At 45.0% G+C, this 22,870-nt stretch overlaps 1 protein-coding gene across 3 annotated transcripts in view; it reads right to left on the minus strand.

Annotated features, from left to right (window-relative positions):
• The window catches only part of YPEL2 (yippee like 2), a 99,245-nt gene extending 77,031 nt beyond the window's left edge, over positions 1 to 22,214 (minus strand). For 2 of the 3 annotated variants that reach the window (XR_013552024.2, XR_013552023.2), the window contains exon 1: positions 22,008 to 22,214. The gene's annotated coding sequence lies outside the window, so the exon portion shown is untranslated. The remainder of the gene's footprint in view (positions 1 to 22,007) is intronic. The other variant, XM_078437375.2, reaches the window with a different exon arrangement.
• Positions 22,215 to 22,870: the final 656 nt, after the last annotated feature.

Consider the following 22,870-nt stretch of genomic DNA (forward strand, 5'->3'; position numbering starts at 1 on the left):
AAGATGCCCAATGAATGAGAAAGAAACTACTGGAGATCCCAGTGTCGCTGCTTTTCTAGAGTTGGAGGTTCAGTATCAACTCAGGGTACTCAACAGCCACCCCACCTACCCTCCACCAACATTCAGAAATGGGCATGATCACCATTCTTAGGGGACCCTATAAGAGGCCAGGCTTAAGGATGCACCACCTGTAGCCCCAGGGAGAAGACTCCTAAGGGCCTACTCTTCTGAGCCAACCAAGATATATGGCTAAAGGAAAAGGCAAAGTTCAGCCTCTACAAAGTCACTACATCAACAGTCACAGATTTATGTCTCATCCATTTCCAGATACCTGGAGTCTTCCAACACTTGAAACCACTACCAGCAGAAACCACCATGCTCCATCCCACCCTTTGCTTTATGGATCAAGCATGGGATACAAAGGATCAAGTTCCCAACCAGCAGGGTCCCTTATGGTTAGCAAGCTCTTTTGCCATACCTTGCCCAGAAATAGATGCTTAGTACTTTGTTTGTTTGTTTGTTTGTTTGAAAAGCAAGCAAGGAAATGAATGAAACAAATGGCACAATCAGACTCCTGCATCTAAAATTCACAATGACAGTGAATTTTACCAGAATCTCTCCTCAACCCTCAAAGTTCCCATTAGTCATCCCACAGTGCCAAACATCTCTTCCGCCATTGCCTCAGCAATTTTATTCTACTAGGAACCAAGGACACTGAGAAAGTGGGTGGCTTCCAGGCTATGTCCAAGTAAAGGTCTGAGGGCAAAACCTCAATACATACCCTGCTTCTCTGGCTCCCCCACCTAAAGCTTCTGAACCTGCCTATTCCTTGGGCTTCACTAACAGGGGTGGTGTTCCCACTTGCCTACCTCCCAGGAGAGCCACAGTGTTAATTAATGCCTGCATCATGCTTTGAAGATAAAATTATTTAGAGAGCCGGGGGAGGAAGACAAATAAAATCAGATCTTCTGGGTTGTGTCTGGGATCCATCTGGATGTTTAGAGAACGTTGCAAATCATAGTCCTCTTTTTCCCCTAAACCTCACTAACCAAATCTTCCAAAGGGATGCTGCCCTCCTCCCTGATATCTTTCTCACCACAGCAGTCACTGAGAGCCACTATACCCTCACTATACCTCTAGGACTCTGTATATCTTCCTGAATGGCCAACAGCATGGGCCAGCATTAGGCTGAAGGACAACAGTGGCTCCACATTCAGGATGACCAATTACACATGAGGTGTCCAACTACTGAAGGGATTCAGACTTACAGGGGCCCAGGTATAGTGTTTTCCCTGCTTGGTCTCCCCACCACTATTTTTAAAGATGTGAAATCAGGGTAAACTGAACAGTACAGAAATACCTGGAAGAATTTGGAAGTGAGAATTAGTTTCCCTAGCTTTACCTCAGAGTTAGGCCTGGCCATAAGAGGAGATGAGGAAGGAAGATACATGACCCCTTGGACCCAGAGCCCCTCCTTCTCACCATGGACATCTTTTGATAGCAGGTAAGGTGAGTCTGGTCAAAACAAAAACCCATGGTAGACCAATGGTGTTGGGTGTTGAGGTGTTACAGGGTGGTAGAAAGAGACAAGTACCCTGCCTAGGTTTCCTGAAATACCCTTGAACTTTCCAATATCTCTGTTTCACTCGCAGGAAGGGCAGTTATCTCCAGGAAAGAAAGGGGTGGTAGGTCAGGGTAGAAAATAGGAAAGGCAAGCAGGGAAATGAGCTCAAGGCTTGCCCCAGGCCAGCTTCTGAAGTCCACAGCCTTAGCTGCCCAGTGGGGAGCACTAGGAGCGTGGGTCCCATCAGTCTTATACAAACACTGAAGGAAGAAAAGGAAACAACGAGCCCTGGCTGCCAGTCTGGGTTTATAGAGCAGCCACAGAGTCTGTTTTCTTATACATGCAGACAGCTTCTAAATTATGCATTTCCCCAGAGTAGAATTATTTCTTCTCTCACTTCTCTTCTGTAGGAAACGAGAGGGGAAGGAAAAAAAAAAAAAAGTTTGTACACAGGGGTTTCTGGTTATGCTCAGCTTCAAATTTGAATTCCAAAACTTGTTCAAAGCTCCTTCTGAGGAATAACCATTTATAGTCTGTACTCAATGTGAACATGTCACATACAAACACATACCCATGCACACACATTCACTGCATACCATAGTTCTGAACTTAAAAAGACAAAAGAAAAATTGACCTCATAAGCAATATCTCAGGCTGCTTGGTACTAGAGAAACCCTGGGGAGCCTAAACAGCAGGCATGAGACTTTGCTGTTCATTCTGCTCCTCTCCCTCTTTTCATAGGAATTCACAGGCATCTAAAGGAAAAGCAAGGAAAGAAAAAGTGGCTTGCTGAAATATGCATCTTGTCCAAGCACTACAGGGCAAGCTGGAAGTAATGAGAGGGGGTAAGTAGAAAGCAAGCTGAAGCAGAATCAAGAGAGGGTCCTTGTGTCTAAAAAGAGAGTAGGCTGTCACAGAAAAAAAAAAAAAAAAAAAAAGGATGACAGCTAGGTCCAAAAAGTAATCATCTATTACTGTCTTCTTCCCTCTTAAGTGAAAATTTTAAAAGCTGTGTCTTTGAGTCAATTCTTAGGAAGGAAGGTAAAATAGATGGATTTTTTTTTTTTCTTTAAGGGAAGAAACTAGGGTATGAGGCTGCAGAACTCACCACATTTTGATTGTTGGACTTTGGTACCTGTAATGGGGCCATAAGCTCCATGGGGCTTCACGAGTCCAACTCGTTGAACATACTGGAGTCCAAATTGATTTCCAACAATAATCAAATGAGCTCGATATTTAAAAGCCTCAGGGCACATGTACAAATTAAACACCATTTTAAGTGAAGCAATAATCCATCACAATGGAAATTAAAGGAAGATTTGCTACCAGCCCCAGCTGGCTCCTGCTGATCAGCATGGAAAGAAAAGATGTGAACTATTATGATTAAAAACAAAGACCCCAGATACTGCACTTTGAGAGCCAAATGCACAGGGAGCACACAGCAAACCTGGCTGTCCCACCTGACAGGCCTTTTCCACCAGGAGCCACAACCGCGGCTGGAACTCAGAAGAAAAATTTCTGAATGTCCCCAGGATGGAGAGGCAGAAGGGACAAATTCTCCAGGGAAGCCATGAAAGAACTCGATGAATGAGGTGGGAGACAAGGGACCACACAAACTGAGAAGGTGGAACTCACTAGGGGAAGTAACACCTCCAGCCACAGGACAGCACCAGTCTGTTGTTTTTGTGGGGTACTTTGGTGGAGGGTAGGCAAAGACTGCCTGGAAAAGAAGTGGGCTGTGGAATCACAAACCATTCCTTCTCCTCTCTAGCTCAATGACCTTTAGCAATTTATTCAACCACTGGACCCTCAGCTTCCCCAACTCAAATACCAACATACACAGGGTCATGAGCAGCAAATGACATGTCAGAACACAGTGTTGGCATACAATTATACCAAATTATAGCTATTATTTTTAGTGGTCAATTAGAAAAAGATGCTGCTACAAAGAAAGAAAGAAAGAAAGAAAGAAAGAAAGAAAGAAAGAAAGAAAGAAAGAAAAAAGAGGCTTGAGGATTATATCGCCACTTCCATTAGGACCCTCTCACTTGTCCTTGGGCAGCACAGGAGATGGCACTTTTGGGGTGACATTTCTCCAAACCTAGACTTTTCAAGGCAACAAGGAGGTGATGGATGACACTGGAGGAGCCATAGAAGTGCTTCCCTAATTGCTACTGAGGTCCTTCGAAGAGGTGGGTTCTTCAGTGGCCATGCTCCTACACGCCCTAAAGGACTGCCAAGAACACATCTCTGATTTATACAGCCCTAGCAGGCCCCTGAGCCTCTTTTCCCTTTCAAATCCATCCTCTGTATTGCAGCCATTGTTACCTATTTAAAAAGCAGATTTGACCGTTTTGTCACTCCCAAGGCCTTCAGAAAGGCAATAGAGGGGGTGCCTGGATGGCTCAGTTGGTTAAGCATCCAGTGTCTAACTTTGGCTCAGGTCATGATCTCATGGTTCGTGCATTTGTGGGTTCAAGCCCCACATTGGGCACTCTGCTGTCAGTGCAGAACCTGCTTCATACCTTCTGTCCCTCTCTCTCTCTTTCTGCCCCTCCCCTGCTCACACTCTCAAAAATAAACATTTTATAAAAATTTTTAAAAGTTAAAAAAAAAAAAAAAAGAAAAAGAAAAGCAACACAGAGCTGTAGTTAAGATGGGTTCTAGAACCATACTCAGGGTTTTTAAATCTGTTTTAACCTTTACAGGCTGTGTGACCTTGGGGAAATTTACTTAACCTCTCTGAACCATGCTACCATCCTCATTAGAAAACAGGAATAATAATATCAGCTTCATAAGACTCTGTGAAGATTAACTAATACTCAGCTTGTGCACCTGTAAGTACACAATAAATTCCTAGTGTGTACTACCACTGATAACCATCTACCATTGACACCCACAAACTGCTTCAGATTCATCTCTACCACACCTCATACTCTATACTCCCATTTTTTAAACTAACATTTAAGGGTCTACCATGTGTCAGGGACTCTCCTAAGTGCTCAGATTTGGCTATCAAACTCTTAGTTCCCTCTAATACACCATACTTGCATTTCACCCTTCCACAGTTTTGTTGATGCCATTCCCTCAGCCTGACACATTCTTCCCACCTCTTCTTACTAGGCCCTTTAACTTGTCCATTAAGATTCAGCTAAGGGGCTCCTGGGTGGCTTAGTCAGTTGAGCATCCAACTCTTGATTTTGACTCAGATTGTGATCCCAGGGTCTTGGGATTGAGCCCTGTGTTGGGGTTCCCACTGGGTGTGGAGCCTGCTTGGGATTCTCTCTCTCTCTCTCTCTCTCTCTCTCTCTCTCTCTCTCTCTCTCCCTCCCTCCCTCCCCTGCTCATGCTCTTAAAAAAAAAAAAAAAAAAAAAGACTCCACTCAAGTGCCACCCCCAACATGGGGCTTATTGGTTCTTCCTCTGTGCTCACCTCCGTCTTAAGGAACCAAAATTATCCTTTTCTACCTCTGTATCCTCCATCAGAGGTAAGTTCCAAGGACAAGGACCACATTTTTGTGCTCCCTGGACTCAGCAGCAGAGAGCACAGAGTAGCAGCCATTATTTTTTTTTAATTTTTTTTAATGTTTTTTATTTATTTTTGAGACAGAGAGAGACAGAGCATGAACGGGGGAGGGGCAGAGAGAGAGGGAGACACAGAATCGGAAGCAGGCTCCAGGCTCTGAGCCATCAGCCCAGAGCCCGACGTGGGGCTCGAACTCAGGGACCGCGAGATCGTGACCTGAGCCGAAGTCGGACGCTTAACCGACTGAGCCACCCAGGCGCCCCAGTAGCAGCCATTATTGAACTGAACTCCCTCCGCTTCCCATTGGACTGCTGACTAGACCAGTCCACCCCTGTGTGGATAGCAGACATGATTGAGGTCCCTCCTTTCCCCCTCAAAGTAATGAGGTAGGAGGCAAAGACACTCTGGGTCCCCAGGGCCCATGAAATACTACTCTCCTCTGACAGCCCCCACTTAGATCCTGTGCTGAGATGCTCAGAACTATGGTCCTTGGCTACAGAAGATGTTCTAAGTCCTGGGCATTAATCAAAGGCCTGTCATTGGCATCCAACTCCATTCTTTGCCTTTGTGGGGGCTAGGTTAAATTACACATATATTGAGAGAGAAACCCTTAATAGAGGTGGCAGTGGAAAAGGACCAGGTGAGCCATTTCTGGAACTGGGAGGGAGGAAAAAGAGATAATGGCTGTGGAAGGCCTCTATCCCAGGAGGAAGGTCCTGAACCCAGACCCGGGAGTAGAGAGACCCAGTTTTCCTGGATCATCAAATAAGAGAAGTGGCTGGTGGTGTTAGTCCACTGGTGAGGGATTACAGGATCTAGAGGGCAACAGACTTGGTTGGGTCTAGTCTCGGGTTTTCTCACCAGCTGCATCACCACTGGGCAAGTTGCCTGAAAGGGAAGAACAACAGCACCTACCTTGTGGAGGAGACAAAAGAATCAAATGAGATATTGCAAGTGAAGCATTCAAGCATAGCACCTGGATGAGTTAGCATTCGATAACCCTAATTAGCTGTAATCATCCTTACCAGCAAGGGAGAAAAAGCACGGGAACTGTTTCTATTCACAAGACCCAAATGGGCAGCGTTCCTATCTCCCACATTGACTCAAAGTGGTTACAGGGTTAGGGCCTAAATTAATCCACTTAAAGGTACACTGCTTTAAGTAGATTTTTGTGGCTTAGCTGGGGATCTAACATTATTGCTATATCATTCCAAACAGACCATTCTATCACTTAGTGCTGTGGAAAAGTTACCTCTGTAGCCCACCCTGATTCAACTAACCCCACAATGGGGCCACTAGTGAAAACTTTACTGAAATACCCCTATTACAACTACCATGGAGCTGATGAGCAAGGCACACAGGAAAATCAATGTCATCATTCCTAGTTACCCACTGTGTAGAACTGGACCCAGGCAGCACTTCAAATTCATTCAGATGATAATAAAAGCCAGCTTGGATCTTCAAGGAACCATTCTTTATTTCTTTTTTTTCTTTCTTTCTTTCTTTCTTTCCTTTTTTTTGGAATTTGAAAGTTTACTTTTTTATTTTGGGAGAGAGAGAGAGCAGGGGAGCGGTGGGGAGAGACACAGAAGAGAGAGGGAGGGAGAGAATCCCAAGCAGGCTCCACACTGCCAGTGCAGAGTCCAAAGTGGGGCTGAATCTCACAAACCAGTAGATCATGACGTGAGCTGAAATCAAGAGTCAGATGCTTAACGGACTGAGTCACCCAGACACCCAGAACCACTCTCATAAACAAAGTTAACCATTCATCTCTACCCTGGACATAGGGCTGAGGCTTGATTTCACAAGGATTATCTGTCCTTGTAATCCTACATGATCTCTAGGATTCCTTTGTCTCTTAAAGTCCTGATTCCATATTGTAATGATGTCTCTGCCAGATGAATCCTGCCCCAGAGCACAGAATCCATCCACCATCCTTTATTCTGCTAAGACCTTGATTTCAGCGAGGTCACAGAACATACCAGTCGTGCCGAGTCCACTCAGAAATGGCTGTTGGATGGTGTCTTTGCAACATCTGTTAGCGAAGCATTGTATTACCACAAGGCCCTTAGTTCAGCACTCTATCTACCTGGGGAGGTCTCCACATGAGGCTTACATCTGTTAGAACATCTGCATAGGAAAAAGGTAGTTCCCCTTGAACATCCTGAAACTTGCATGTAATTCACTAGACACTAGATAGAGGTAGCTGTTACTAGCTATGAAGAGATCAGATATTACTTGTTTCTACAATTCAGATAATAATATAAAAAGCCCAAACAATCTGTCTGAAGATTCATTACCAAGGACACTTGGCTAATGTTCATCAATGGCTTCCTTCTTTTTCTTACACAACTCACATCTCCAAAAAGGATTAAAGGTAACTTACAAAAGCATATACTTTTAACATAGATTAAGAAATTACTGGGGCACCTGGGTGGCTCAGTGGGTTAAGCGTCTGACCTCAGCTCAGGTCATGATCTCATGGTTCGCAAGTTCAAGCCCCACATTGGGCTCTGTGCTGATAGCTCAGAGCCTGGAGCCTGCTTCGGATTCTGTGTCTCCCTCTCTCTCTGCTCCTCCCTGGCTCGTGCTCCGTCTCTGTCTCTCAAAACTAAATAAACATTAAAAATTTTTTTTTTAATTAAAAAAAAATTAGGGTAGGAGGAATATAAGAACACAAGGAGAGTTAAGACAGAGAAATGCATGCTGTTAACGTTGCTAAATATTTACTAAATTTCAATTGCAAATTTGGCTTTGAGCTCCCGAGTAAGCAAGGCAGAAGAAAAATATCAGTACTTATAAGGTTGACATTTCCTACAAAATAAAAGCATTTTGGTTGTTCAGGCTATTTTCTGAGAGCTTTCTCCTGTGGGTTGTAGAGATGATGAGCAGTGAACACAGTGGACAAGATCCTCAGCATACAGCAATAGTTCCCACCATGAAGCTCTTGCAAGACTATTTCTTAGAGGTCCCTCCATGAAAATGCACAGCAAAACAAACACCAAAGGGCAATTCAGTAAAAGGGATTCTACATGGGGGTCAAATCAGGGCAGCCCAAGAGCATGGCTTTCTGATGGTCTGGCTGGATCCAGTGATGTAGACTCTCCAGAGGAATGGAAGAGTTACAGAGCTTTCTGGCAAAGATCCATGAATATCATTTATCACAACCAGGCTTTTGAGTAACAAAAACATGGGCAGCGCCTCCAACATGCCAAGTCCAAACACTAATATTTTTTAATGCTAACACTATTTGGCCCTGGTGTTGCATTCAGTTAGTTCTCTTGTGGGCTACTTTTTCCTTAAACTCTCCCCTTATGGCCTATCATGCCTCTCCTGGCTCTTCTCTCTCACTGAGCCTCAATCTCCCTGGCTGCTCTTCTTCCTTCCTCCTCCTCCTTGGAGGTGCTTCTACCATGTCCCTGACTGCTTGCTCCCCATAGACATTCTCATCCATATCCAAGTCTTCTAAACCTCTGCCTTCTGGTCATGAAGCCTGGGTCCCTTTCTATAGGATGCCTCTAACTTGTTCTAGGAAGACACTTCAAATTAAATGCATCCAAAGCCAGCACCATCTTTCCCCTTCTCCTGGCTCCTACCACCTTTACCCTAATTCTGCTCCCTTCTCCTGAAGGCCCATATACCGAAGCAGGAAAGACCCTTTATTCTCTCTTGCTTCTATGTCATACTCTATCAGTCCCCTAGACAATTGGCTCTGGCTCTGCAAACCAGCCTCCCATAGCCATCTTCACAGCTACAGCCAGCAGCACTGTGTGAGCCCTACCCTCTCTCACCCTGAACTCACGTGACAGCATCCTAAACTGGTCTCCCTGACTCAGCTCTTACCTCTCCAGCCCATTCTAGAATTCTATTTATACAACACAATCTGATCACATCTCTCTCATGTTTCAAAACCTCTAGTGGTTTCCTAGCAGCCTATAGGATGAGGTCCAACCCCTCAGGTGGCACCAAGAAACTGGGCTGATTCCCCTTATCTTCACCATCACCTTCCCACCTCCTCCAAACCTGTTTCCCCAGAAGACTAAGCTTGTGCACTACCTTTTCCCAAGTTGTTTTAGACTCCTGAAAAGCCTTAACCTGTATTCGATGTCTGGAAGATGCCTACTCATCCCTTAATACCCAGATAAGACCCTAAGCATTGGTGGTGGCCCCCTTTTCCCAGCATGCAAAAGACTTGTCTCCTGAATGGTACTCTATCACACTGTGTGTCTTCCAGACTGGGAACTTCCTACAGTCACAAGCCCAGTCTTTACTGTCCCTTGGTTTCCCTAGGACTCCTACTCTCAGGCACATCAGAGAGTCTTTTATTCTTTTTTCCAGAGGGACTTGATAGATGGTAATTAACTGAGTAAAATGAGTGACCATCAGTGAAACTGTGCTGCCCTGTAAAGCTGATATTTTTAATCTTATTTAAAACACTATCCAGTGCATTTAAAATATCTAATTCTGGCCATTACATGGGACTCAAATACCATTAATGCTCCACAAAGTTAAAAAGCCAGCAAACTCTTGTGACATCAACCCACATGGACTGGCAGATGGCACATGATACTCAGTCCCATGGAGCCATATCTCCAATGCAACACACAACAAGACAGACCCTCTGATGGTTTTACCCAGCTTCTGTCTGATGGCAGAAGTGTTCCCCATTCTGCCTCCCCTGGCCATTCACACCATCTGTGCACCACCCTGGGTAGCTTCCCAAGGGGCCCTCCCCACACTGGCATTGACTTCTGACCCCTGGAGAAACCCTCAGACTTCCAACCCAGGAAGTTATTTCTCCCAGAGTGGTCCCCACAAAAGCCCCAGGGCAGTCTGAGTCTGAGAAAAATTAAGCATCAGATTTGGTTCAGGCCAGCAAGGAAAGCGGTCCCTCCACCCTGCCTCTAGTCCATGCACAAAAGAGGGCCACATCTGCCCTTTTCCTTCAGCTCCCAGAGATTGCCACCCTCAGCATCAGTCCTTCATTTGGTATTTGGCCATGCTCAGAGAAGATAATCCTGGTTAAAACAAAACCAATACATTTTTCTCATGATCTGGGATCCAGAGAGGGATCATGTCCATTGCTTTGCCCCCATGACAGGGCTACACTTGAACTACAATGTAAAACAGTTATTTAGAAGATCTATCAAGAAAACATTTTGGAAAGTAGGATAAGAGATGTGGCCCATCTTTAAAAGTTACTTCGCCAGGGAACCCTCCCCCTTGTCTCCACCAACCCCTACTACACAGATTCCTCCTCCCAGCACTCTTCACAGCTACAGTTGTACTTTTACTGAGGTGATTATTTGATTTTCATCTGTAGCTCACACTCTCAAAGATCAAATATTATTTACTGAATAAATGAATGTCTTTGGATCCCAGGCACTGTATGACCTTGATTTCTCTTTAACTGCTACTCCCCAGGGCACAGCTGGGGCCCCAATTAGTTACAAACCATCCATCTCAAATCTGCCAATACAATTCTGTTGTTCAGCTCTCAGCATGCCTTTGGCTTCCTCACTTTAATCTCCCAATTCAAATAAATCCAAAACTCTAGACTCTGACATCTGTGGCTGGGCTCCCCGCCTTTCCACAATTGGAATTTGGAAATTGAACTTCAAACTCAAGAGAAAAAAAAAGGGCAGAAGCATTTTCAAAAAGATGCCTGTGTGTCTAAAGTCCCAACCATTGGGGCGCCTGGGTGGCGCAGTCGGTTAAGCGTCCGACTTCAGCCAGGTCACGATCTCGCGGTCCGTGAGTTCGAGCCCCGCGTCGGGCTCTGGGCTGATGGCTCGGAGCCTGGAGCCTGTTTCCGATTCTGTGTCTCCCTCTCTCTCTGCCCCTCCCCCGTTCATGCTCTGTCTGTCTCTCTCTGTCCCAAAAATAAATAAAAAACGTTGAAAAAAAAAAAAAATAAATAAAGTCCCAACCATCACCAGCTCGAAGATGGATGTATTTTGTCCTAGGAATTATTAAACTGTCATCTCATATTGCCATCTATTGAAGAAGAAAAGAGACAGTAGGGTGGGAGAGAGAAACTGATTCTAGCGCAAATTTCTGGATCTCTCCTGTTATGGGACTGGCAGATAGGTTTTAGTAAGAATTACAGCTTCTTTTCCTTTCAGGTCTAGCCTATCAAGGGGCACCATGCACGTTGCCAGTGCAGTTTTTTCATATAATTTAAGAAACATCCTCCACAAAGCTAGTTGTTTATGGATCAGTCTTCCCACTAGATTGTGAGCCATTCCTGGCCAAAGAGCACATCTGGTTAATCATCCTTCATACCCAGCCCAAAGCCTGGCTTGCTGGAAGAGCTCAGAAAGGTTGGTTGAAAATGTGGGAAGTGAGGGGAGGAGGTAAGGATAAGTCATCTGAGGCCATGCACAACTATCAGTAAGACTCCAGGACTCTATAGTTTATTAATTTCCTATTTTGAGCCTATGATGGGCCAAGTACTTGATATGCATTATCTCAATTAATCCTAACAACCCAGGGAGGCAGGCATTATTATGATTACCCTTGTTTAAAAGATGAGGAAAAAGCTCAAGAAGTTAAACAATTTGCCCAAGGTCACTCTACTAGAAAGTACCAGAACCTTGGCACAAAAACAGATACTCAGATCAATGGAACAGAATAGAGAACCCAGAAATGGACCCACAAATGTATGGCCAACTAATCTTTGATAAAGCAGGAAAGAATTATCCAATGGAATACAGATAGTCTCTTCAGCAAGTGGTGCTGGGAAAACTGGACAGTGACATGCAGGAAAATGAAGCTGGACCACTTCCTTACACCATACACAAAAATAAACTCAAAATGGATGAAAGACCTAAATATAAGACAGGAAGCCATCAAAATCCTCGAGGAGAAAGCAGGCAAAAACCTCTCTGCCCTCAGCCTCAGCAACTTCTTATTTAACACGTCTCCGGAGGCAAGGGAAACTAAAGCAAAAATGAACTACTGGGACCTCATCAGAATAAAAAGCTTCTGCACAGTGAAGGAAACAATCATCAAAACTAAAAGGCAACAGAAGGAATGGAAAAAGATATTTGCAAACGACATATCATTTAAAGGGTTAGTATACAAAATCTATAAAGAACTTATCAAACTCAACACCCAAAAAACAAATATTCAGTGAAGAAATGGGCAAAAGACATGAATAGACACTTCTCCAAAGAAGACATCCAGATAGCCAACCAACACATGAAAAAATGCTCCACATCACTCATCATCAGGGAAATACAAATCAAAACCACAATGAGATACCATCTCGCACCTATCAGAATGGCTAACATTAACCACTCAGGCAACAACAGATGTTGGAGAGGATGCAGAGAGAGGATTCCTTTTGCACTGCTGGTGGGAATGAAAACTGGTACAGCCACTCTGGAAAACAGTATGGAGGTTCCTCAAAAAATTAAAAATAGAACTACCCTACGACCCAGCAATTGCACTACTAGGTATTCATCCAAGGGATATAGGTATGCTGTTTCAAAGGGACACATGCACCCCCATGTTTATAGCAGCACTATCAGCAATAGCCAAAGTATGGAAAGAGCCCAAATGTCCATTGATGGATGAATGGATAAAGAAAATGTGGTGTATATATATACAATGGAGTATTACTCAGCAATCAAAAAGAATGAAATATTCCCATTTGTAACTACGTGGATGGAACTAGAGGGTACTATGCTAAGCAAAATTAGAGAAAGACAAATATCATATGACTTCACTCATATGAGGACTTGAAGATACAAAAGAGATGAACATAAGGGAAGAGAAGCAAAAATAATATAAAAACAGGGAGGGGGGACAAAACATAAGAGGCTCTTAAATACAGAGAACAAACAGAGGGTTACTGGAGGGGTTGTGGGAGAGGGGATGGGCTAAATTGGTAAGGGGCAGTAAGGAATCTACTCTTGAAATCATTGTTGCGCTATATGCTAACTAACCTGGATGTAAATTTTAAAAATAAATTAAATAAATAAATAAATATTAAATAAATAAATAAATAGTACCAGAACCAAGATTTGAATCCTGGGACAACCCCCACCCAAGGATGTTTTAATCCTGACAAGTCAGAGAAGAGTCCAAAGATGGGTATCCTTGGCCCTTGAGCTCATTAGAGCCACAAGCAGAACATCTTCCAGAGGGAGAGTCTAAATTAACTAGTTATAATGCAAACAAAAATGTCAAGTTCTCTTAAAACATCTTCAGACTCTCAGGGTTGGTTCACTGCTTCAACTTTTAATTACAGAAATACAAGAAAACAAATGAGGGAAGGGAATAACCTCAACCAGAAGATAGGACAACAGATCAGACACAATAGCTAGTTTTCAGTTCCTATCAAATCTTCCTGCTCATGGATTTTTAGCTTTAACGCTGCAGTTATATAGGGATACTTTTTTCCTCAAATCCTAAGGAAACAAAGAATCATGTAAGTCAAAATAACCGAAAGCCCCATTTAATTTGCATTTATACATAATACATATGTTTATACCTTTAATACAGCAAATACTGAAAGAGAATTCATTTCTACCTATGGTCCACTTGGTGGTGGATCAACTTAGGGAGGGACCCCCCCACACACAAAGGACCAAAGTGGTAAAAGAAGAGATAAACAGGAGGCAAATATAATGGAGGACACACACAGGAGCCATACGAACAAAAGAAAAGGAAGTGGTAAAAATACAGTAAGGGAAAGGAGGCTAAAGGTCATAGATGCTTAGTAGTTGGTTTCTGCTAGGGATATCTACTACCTCCGTGATTTCCAGACCTCAGAAATGTGTGTGGGGCTGGGCTCCATTACAAAAATGGGAAATTGAGGGGAGGGGGAGGGTTATAATTTGCTTGCTTTTATTAGATTCCCTATCCTGAAAATTCTGATTTTGTAGGCCTTTGGTTGGCCTAGAAATCCTTATGGCACCCAGGTTTGAGACTCTCTAGGGATAGTCCCATTTTTGGAGAATGCCTATTATCTGTATCAACTAACCACTGTTCACAGAGTTCTTCTGTGAATGGAAGCCACAGTCCATTTCCATGAACTTACTCTAAACTGTAACAATAGTAGCCCAAGCAAAATCCCAATGTTCTCTTTCCAACATCTCATGTGCCTACTGAACATTCCCCATACATTACCTCTTAATGTTCACACCTCTGTGCCTTTGCACACACTGTTCCCCCTGGAGTGTTTCTGCATGTTTAAATCCTCATCATTCTTCACAGCCCCATCTCCAAAATGCCTATACTTCTTTTTGTATCTTCAAACTCTCGGTACCTTATTGACACATACACCTTAATCACCCTATTAGAGTATATGCTTAAGAGTATATGTGGCAGGGGCCATATCTTAACTCATCTTTATCTCCCAAAGGTCCCATATTATCTGTTGAATTATTATTAGCCAGGAAAACAAAGTAAAACCAAGGTTCAGTTTCAACCTTAGGCCAGGGGTTCCTCTTCTGTAGCTCAAAATAGGAATCAAAATTTTCCTGACTCAGGCAGGATGTGCTCAAAGCCTACCCTCTCTTGCCCCAGGTACTCACAACCAGAACAGCATGGGAAAGCAAAACAAAACAAATCATTAGGAAGGTCAATATTTCCTATGATTAAATTTCCTATCAGATAAAATAATGCCACTTTCTTCAGTCAAACCAAACTCAACGACTGTTCACTCCCAGAAGACCCTGTTTGGGCCTCAGTGGAACACATGTGCCATATGGATATCAAGCCTTCCTTTCCTAACAAAAAATAGGCAAGGGAACTTGAGCCACTAGAGACTAATTTCATTCTGAGCTGGCAATCTAGTTTCAGATCAAAACCACTAAATCTGGATATACCACATTCTCAAGACCACAGGGGAAGGCTGTAGCTCAGGAAACAGGAGAGCACAGTGCTGCTGACCCAACCAGGAATGTGAGTGGCAGTGTTGCACCTCTCTGGCAGAATGCTCCTTTGCCCCATCACAGAGAGGAGGTAGGCTTTGCCTAGGACCAAGACATTATGGGGCAGGGGCACCTGGGTGGCTCAGTCGGTTGAGCGTCTGACTTCGGCTCAGGTCATGATCTCACGGTTTGTGGGTTTGAGCCCCGCGTCAGGCTCCGTGCTGACTGCTTGCTCAGAGCCTGGAGGCTGCTTCAGATTCTGTGTCTCCTTCTCTCTCTGTCCACCCCCTGCTCGTGCTCTGTCTCACTCTGTCTCTCAAAAATAAATAAATGTAAAAAATAAATAAATAAAAAGACACTATGGGGTATTTGGTATTTTATTCAAGAGTTGGTATTTTTCCAGAAATATACAGGAGTAGAAACAACCCTGGGCCTGAGAAACAAAATGTATGGTTTACAGTCTCTGCTTTGCCCTAATTAGCTCTGTGTCTTAAACAAGTCCTTTTTGCCTATTTGAGCCTCAATGTTTATATCTCTAAAATGTAAAATCTAAAATGATTTTAATACCCAAACCAGCATATATCCAATTAAAAGAGAAATATAAATCATTAACTTGAAATTAGAGAAAATAAAAATTACAAGTTTAACACTGGAAAAAATTAGGATGTAGGGCCCTATAGTTACTAAAGTCAGGCCACAAATTTGGCTCTGTGCCTCCTGGCACCCAGAACAAAAAGAGAAACATGATAAGTTATACATTTCCAATTGCCCAAAAAGAAATATCATGCCCGTTCCTCAGGAGAGGAAAGTTTTTTCTGGCACTCATTCCTGAAAGAAATTTCTTCCTATTAACTTTTTAAAGGGGACACTAAGTGAAATTGTAGCTTAAGACTTCAACTACATCAACCCTTATAAGAAATGTAGTAGCAAGTTATATAAAGCTGTTTAGGACAACGTCCTCCAGGAAAGCAAAGGGCAGTGAAAGTTCATTTCAGTGAAAATAACTCAAGAGGCTGAGGTAATATGGCCCAAATATGCACCTTTCAGTAAGCCAGCTTAATCCAAGGATAAAACTAAGAATGGCCAGAGGAACAGGTAGACAACATGTCCTTCCAAAAACTTGCATAAATATGACTTCTTCCACATGGGTGTTATTAAAAGTTGGGCAGTAGGGGGCCCCTGGGTGACTCAGTTGGTTAAGTGTCCAACTTTGGCTCAGGTCATGATCTTGTGGTTGGTGAGTTCAAACCCTGCATCTGGCTCTGTGCTGATAGCCTGGAGCCTGTTTCATATTCTTTGTCTCCCTCTCTCTCTCTGCCCCTCCATCACTTTGTGTGTGTGTGTGTGTGTGTGTGTGTGTGTGTGTGTTGTGTCCATGCGCGCACTCTCTCTCTCTCAAAAACAAACATTTTTAAAAAAATTTTTTTTTAAGTTGGGCAGCAATTTGCAATGAGATGATTTCGAACTTCTGTTCTGGTTCTGATAGATCTAAGTGACATGTTTGGTCTTCATTTATTGGCACTAATTAAAGATCTGGTGGTTTTCTGCCTCTTATTGCACATTCCCAAATCAATGGATTGGGAATTCCTGCCAAAGAGAGGAGGGAAACCTATTGATATGAGTGTTATTAAAAGCTAACAGCAGGTGCCTGGGTGGCTCAGTTGGTTAAGTGTCCTGTTTTCAGTTCAGGTCATGATCTCATAGTTGTGAGATCAAGCCCCCAGTCAGGATCTGAGCTGGCCCTAGAGAGCCATGGGATTCTCTCACCCCCTCCCCTGTGCACAGGTATGCACACACTCAAGCTCTTTCTCAAAAGTAAATAAATAAATAAAAGCTAACTCAAGTGTGTATGTGCCCAGTTTCCCATACATTCTCTCATTTAATCTTCCCATCAATTCTGTGATAGTAACTGGTATTAGACCTTTTTTACAAAAGGAACAGAGATTTAGAGAAGTTTAGCAAATTGCCCAAGGTCACAGAGCTAATTATCCCAATCTTCCTGGTTCCTCTAGTCCTGCTTACAGTGCCTCCTTGCATCGATGAAATGTGATTACTGGTAGAAATGCTTATTTGTCAGGAGAACAGTAAAAACAAAATAAAGCTACTAGGGGAGGCAAGAGCTGTTTATTAACAACAAAATGACAACAGAGCTTTTAGAGACCTATAAAAAGTATAAAAGGGTGAAAAATATTGTGAAAAGCAGAAGTCCTAAAATAAATTCCAAGAGAACAGTAGCCCACCCCAGGAAAAGGAAGAGAAAAATTATTTTTCTCTTCTCTTAAAAATAAAAGTATTGGGGCGCCTGGGTGGCTCAGTCAGTTGAGCGTCCAACTCTTGACTTCGGTTGTCATGATCATGCAGTTGGTGGGATCAAGCCTGCATTGAGATCCGTGCTGACAGTGCACCTAGCCTGCAAGGGAGGCACCTAGCCTCTCTCTCTGCCTCTCCCCCTGCTTGCACGTGCTCTCTCTCTCTCAAAATAAGTAAGGAAACATTTTTTTAAGTATTATTCATATTCTTAAAGACTCAAACCATTGGCTCTCTTTAGTCATTCACCCATTCCACCAACCGATATTTATCCAATGCTACCCACACCAGGTACTGTCAATAGTGAGCAAGACAGAGAAACTCCCAAGCTTCCAATCTAGCCATCAAGTAGGCAATGTATTTCCATATGGTATTAAAGTTCTTTGAAAAAAACAAAGTTAAGGAGATTCAATAAAGTTGAGGGGCAGGGAAAGGAGGAGCTGTTCTGAGAGGAGCTCTCTGAGACCCAAGTGAGAGAAGCCAATCATGTAAAAAATTATAGAAAGGCATTCCGGAAAGAGGAACTACCAGTATAAAGGCCCAATGACAAAAACAAACCTTCCAGATTTTAGAAACCTGAGGAAAGCTGGTGCAGTTGGAGCAGAGTGGACCAGCCACATAGGAGAGGAGGAGAGAGGAGTTGGGGGAAGGAGATAGGCTGTGCAATGCCTACAGGGAAAGGAGTTGGATTATGTCTGAAGGGCAATACGAAACCACTGGAAAACTATAAACAGGGGAGTAGCATAATCCAATTTATTTTTAAACTCTCAGGGGCTATATTCACAAATCTCAGGGAAATTCAGGTAGGTGTGGTCCTTTAAAGAAGCAAGTAAGAGGCACCTGCCTGGGTGGCTCAGTTAGGCCCAGGACTCTCGGTTTGGGCTCAGGTTATGATCTTAGTTTGAGGGTTCACGACTCCTGCACTGTCAGTGCAGAGCCTACTTGGGATTCTCTCTCTCTCTCTCTCTTTCTCTCTCTCAAAATAAATAAATAAACTTAAAAAAATATATAAAGATGCAAGTAAATATCATCTTTTGTTAAGGATGACATCATTGAAAACTATCAACTCTAATAAAATACCTTTAGCCGGAAGGCCCTGACTTCCCATAACAGGAGGCTACATTTTAAAAAGATGCTTCCTTTTCCAGAGCTTAATACCCTTTCATGCTAAATGATGCAATTGTCAGAGCACCTAGTGGTTTGTTGATGGACCCTAGGGAAATGCCAAGATAATTTACAAAGGAAACTGATCCTGAACCTCCATTTGAGTCCCACCTGGACATCTCTTCCCTCTGCTTTTCTATACTAGGATATCCTATCCTTTGCCATGCATTTGTTGCTTTCTTTTTTATTACTGGCTCAAAACTAAATATTCCAAATGTAAGCTGTTTGACCAAACTGAATATTATCAATTTCAACAATCCTACAGTTAGTGTTCCCATATAAACCATATTTTGGCAGGAAGGACCATAGTTGAATTTGAATTTGGATAGGGTTCTATTTGAAGCTAAATGCAGCTTTGATTAATTCAAGGAAATTTCTTTTACCAACATGTTTGGACACAATAAAGGAAAACATCTAACATGTGGATACATCAGGTTTGTGCTTGACGGCTGAGATAGAGGTAACAGCATCAGAAACTGGGTAACTAACAAGGTTCACCTGCACGCAGAAGCCAAGCTATCATCACAGGAAAGAACCAGGGCTGAGGTAGGTAGGCAAGGAGGTCAGGGGAACTTATGTCCCTTCTTATTAACAACTGTTGACAGATAAGGCCCTGACTCTCCCAGACCCCCTCCAAAAATCACCAACCTGCCCTTCCCCCAGGCCACATGGCCTAGAATACCCAGTTATTAAACAGCATCAACATTTTCTGCTGGCCAATTGTTAACATCCCAGGCATAATAACTATGTCACTGTCTCAAAACTATTAAAATCATTAAAACAGTAAAAAGTCACATAATCTATGAATAGTAGAGCAGATTCATCAGAACTACTCACAACCCCAACCCCACGCACCTAGAAACATCCAGGGGTACAGAACACAGCAGCCCTCAAATAGATTGGGCAGGGTGGTGTGGATGCGATGGGGGGTCTTATGGCCAAGGCTTCATGACAGCTGAAAGCAAACCACACTATGCCCTTAGACTTCTCAAAGCCTAAGCTAGTGCTGTCAGATGAGTGATCTTGGGTTTGTATAGAGTGGGTCACACACTTGACTAAGGCATTGCACACTTCATATCCAGTTTATGCCATTTCTTATTGACCACCTATATCACAATCTCATGACCCACTGAGAAAAATATCTCCAGAGTGTACTGACAGACTGCAGTTTTTAAATACTTTTTTTAATGTTTATTTATATTTGAAAGAGAGAGACACGGTGCATGAATGAGGGAGGGGCAAAGAGAGACAGAGGCAGTATCCAAAGCAGGCTCCAGGCTCTGAGCTATCAGCAGAGAGCCTTATGCGGGGCTCGAACTCACAAGCCAGGAGATCATGACCTAAGCCAAAGTTGGACGCCTAACCAACTGAGCCACCCAGGTGCCCCCAGACTGCATTTTTAATACTACTCAGCTCATCTTTATGTACATTTAAGTTTGAGGACCTCTGTCCTACAGCAATGTTTCTTAAACTGTGGGTCATCACCCATTCACCCATTTGGTCAAGAAATCAAGTTAACAGGCCATGACCAACAGTTGAGTTTTTGTTTTTGTTTTTTAATTAAGAAGAAAAATCTATATATGGAGCACACTGTAGGTAGTGAGGGCAATTATTTCCTAGAACTTCATGCAGGTGTGGACCTCAGTGCAGAGATGCAAAAGGTATTCCTTATTTTGGACCCCAAAGTTTGAAAACCACTCTCCTAGAGGAAAGAAGGAAAATAATACTCTTGTGCATGTTTATTTTCCATTTTCCATCCCTAACTCCAAGCTTTCTTATTTTAGTTCAAACACAAGATATCAAGACAGATCCCAGAAATTCTATTATTAAATCCTAAACCAATATGAGCTAAGGAGGGGGATGAACCCAAGGCCCCCACCCCTGCCTGAGACCTTTACCATGAAGATGGGGATAAGGGATGGTGCCAAAGGGAAGTTTGCACAACTCTCCTCAGGCTGGACCTTTTCCTTGGTAAAGAACTTATAGCCATTCATGTCACAATTCAGAAGAATTAAAATGTTCCTCATCAGGGGCAAGACTCAGCCTTAGTATTGAGTGCTAAGGAGATGAGGGGAGAATAGACAACTGAGATTTGGCCCATCTTTGCATCCTGTGGCAATGATGAAGTCAAAGGAAAGCCAACCCCACTGATGGCAAGGCCTGAAGTTCTCACAACGAGGAGACTACTGAAGAGCGAGACTACTGAAGAGCGTCAAGCATGCGAGGCCAAGTCCTACTGCAGAGCCAGTGACAGGAGTTACCTTGGTCAAGGCACTTAACTTCTAAACCCCCTGAGTTCCTTGCTCTGCCAGCGTTCCCTCACCAAATGAGATACAGAGAAGCGGCTTGCCTAATGCTCTGGGTCAGGGAAACCCATCTTGCTGGGCCAGAAGACAGGAACAAGAGAGGAAGGGCAAAGAAAGGAGGATGAGTAGCTAGATTAGCCTTTAGACTCACCAGAAGCAAGTACTCAGTTAAAAGAGCCAAGACTCCAAGACAACAAGTTGACAAGAAGGCCAGAAAGCAAAGCCCCATAAAACCCAGAAGCAGTTTGGTGTGCCATTCACGGCGGTGACGGTTAGACTGTGGGAGGGTCCACTACTTGCAGCAGAAAAAAAAACAAAAAAACAAAAAAACAAAAAAAACGGAGGGCACTCACTCACGTGGCTTTTTAAGTGCTTGTATGCTGAGAGTGAAGTCAGAGGTGGCAGTCTCTTGGGCTGGGTCCAAAAGAACAGGTGGTTACCCCAACCCCCAACGGGAGAAAAGCCACCACTTGACTAAAGACACCCAGGAGGTCGGCGGCCAAGGAGGGTGAACTTAAAGCAGTGACAGGTCAGGGCTGCCCCTCAGCGCCAGTTCCTGGGAGGTATTCGCTGGAGAGGCCCCTGCATTCCGTCGGGCAGGAGAGAACTCGGCGCCCACCCCCTTGGCAAGGGCAGTGGGGAGGCTCCGGGAAGCGGCCAGGCAGGAACTCGGCTGCGGTTACCTCGGCCCAGGGCCGGCCAAGCGCTCCTGGGAGTTTCGAGGGCGGCCAGTCCCCCACAGGCGGGAGCCCCGGGGGCGACGCCCCGGACCCAGTGTCTCCAGCGGAGACCCAGCGTCACCGGGGACAGAAAGCGTCCGAAGCCCACCCTCTCCCGACCCCCCACGGAGCCCGAACGCACAGAAACTGTGCTAAGAAGCAGCGACCCGGTGTCCAAGTCCCGTCCGCCAAACCGCGCACCCTAGACTTACTTGCCCGGCTTCTCGCACAGCTCCTCCGCCCCGACCCGGGGACCCGCGCCACCACGGGTCCCGCCGCGGGCAGCTGCCCGGGCCCTGCAGTGTTTGTAAACAAACCGGTCACGTGGCCCCGGCGGCCCGCTTCCCGCCCCTCGCGCCCGCGGCCTCCACGGGCACCCCACGCCGGACCTCGCCTCGGGGGCGCAGCGCACCTCGCGGGAGCCGGGCCGGACGGGCCACGGGACCGGTGCCCACTGCCGGGTGCCCCGCGCCCGCGCTGACAGCGCGCCCCACGCCCACGCGCGCCCGGCCCGCGCCGCGCTCCAGGCTCGCTCACCCGGCAGCAAGCTGCCCCGACCGGCCAGCGCGGGGCTCGGCTCTGCGGGGGTGCGCAGCAGCAGAGGGCCGCCCGGCTGGCTCCCGGGCTCCGGGCGCGCTCTTAAAGCCACAGTCTCCGCCACTGCCGCCGCCGCCACTCCGCATCCCTCCGGGTCGGGGCCGGGGGCTGCCCTGTGACGGACGCGCCCCCGCGCCTATCCCCTCGCCCTAGCACATAGCAACACGCCGCGGGTTGGCCCGGCTCGGCCGCAGCCCATGCTCCCCGAGCCAATCAGCGAAGGACGGAACTCCGCCCCCCGCTTCCCCAGCCTCCCACCCCCACCCCTCGGCGCTGGCCGGGCTGGGGTGCGGGGAGTGCGGAGTGCCGGGTCTGAGCAGGGTGGGCTTTCAGTGCCTGAGGGGAGACCTTTTATTTGTGTTTGGGGTTTGTCCGCAGGTCAAGGCTGGGATTCCTAGAACCTAGGAATAGGAGTGGGGAAGCTGTAATGGTGCTTGTAGGGTCAAGACAGTAACCCGCTCGTTACACGTTAGCCATCTCTAACTCAGAGCCTAAGTTACCTTAAGAGGTTCTCAGGACCCGGTCCGATTGAATTTAATAAAATAATGCCAACCCAGCCCAGGCCCTACTCAGAAGCAAGCCATTTCTCCACTTCTCCCTGCTCTGCTAGTAATTTCAGCGAGTTACAAGTAGGAAAGACGTGGAGGGGAATTGGAAGACGCCCAGCCCCCTATTGCTGCCGATTTTCCAAAGATTTTGAAGGGAAATGCGGATGGCTAGCCCAGAAAAGTGGAATGGCCAGTGAACAGAGGGAGAAGCCCACGTTCTGGGTCAGTGAAGTGGTGCTTTTCAAGTAAGAGAAG

Source organism: Panthera onca, chromosome E1 (assembly GCF_046562875.1).
Source record: "Panthera onca isolate mPanOnc1 chromosome E1, mPanOnc1 haplotype 2, whole genome shotgun sequence".
NCBI lineage: Eukaryota > Metazoa > Chordata > Mammalia > Carnivora > Felidae > Panthera > Panthera onca.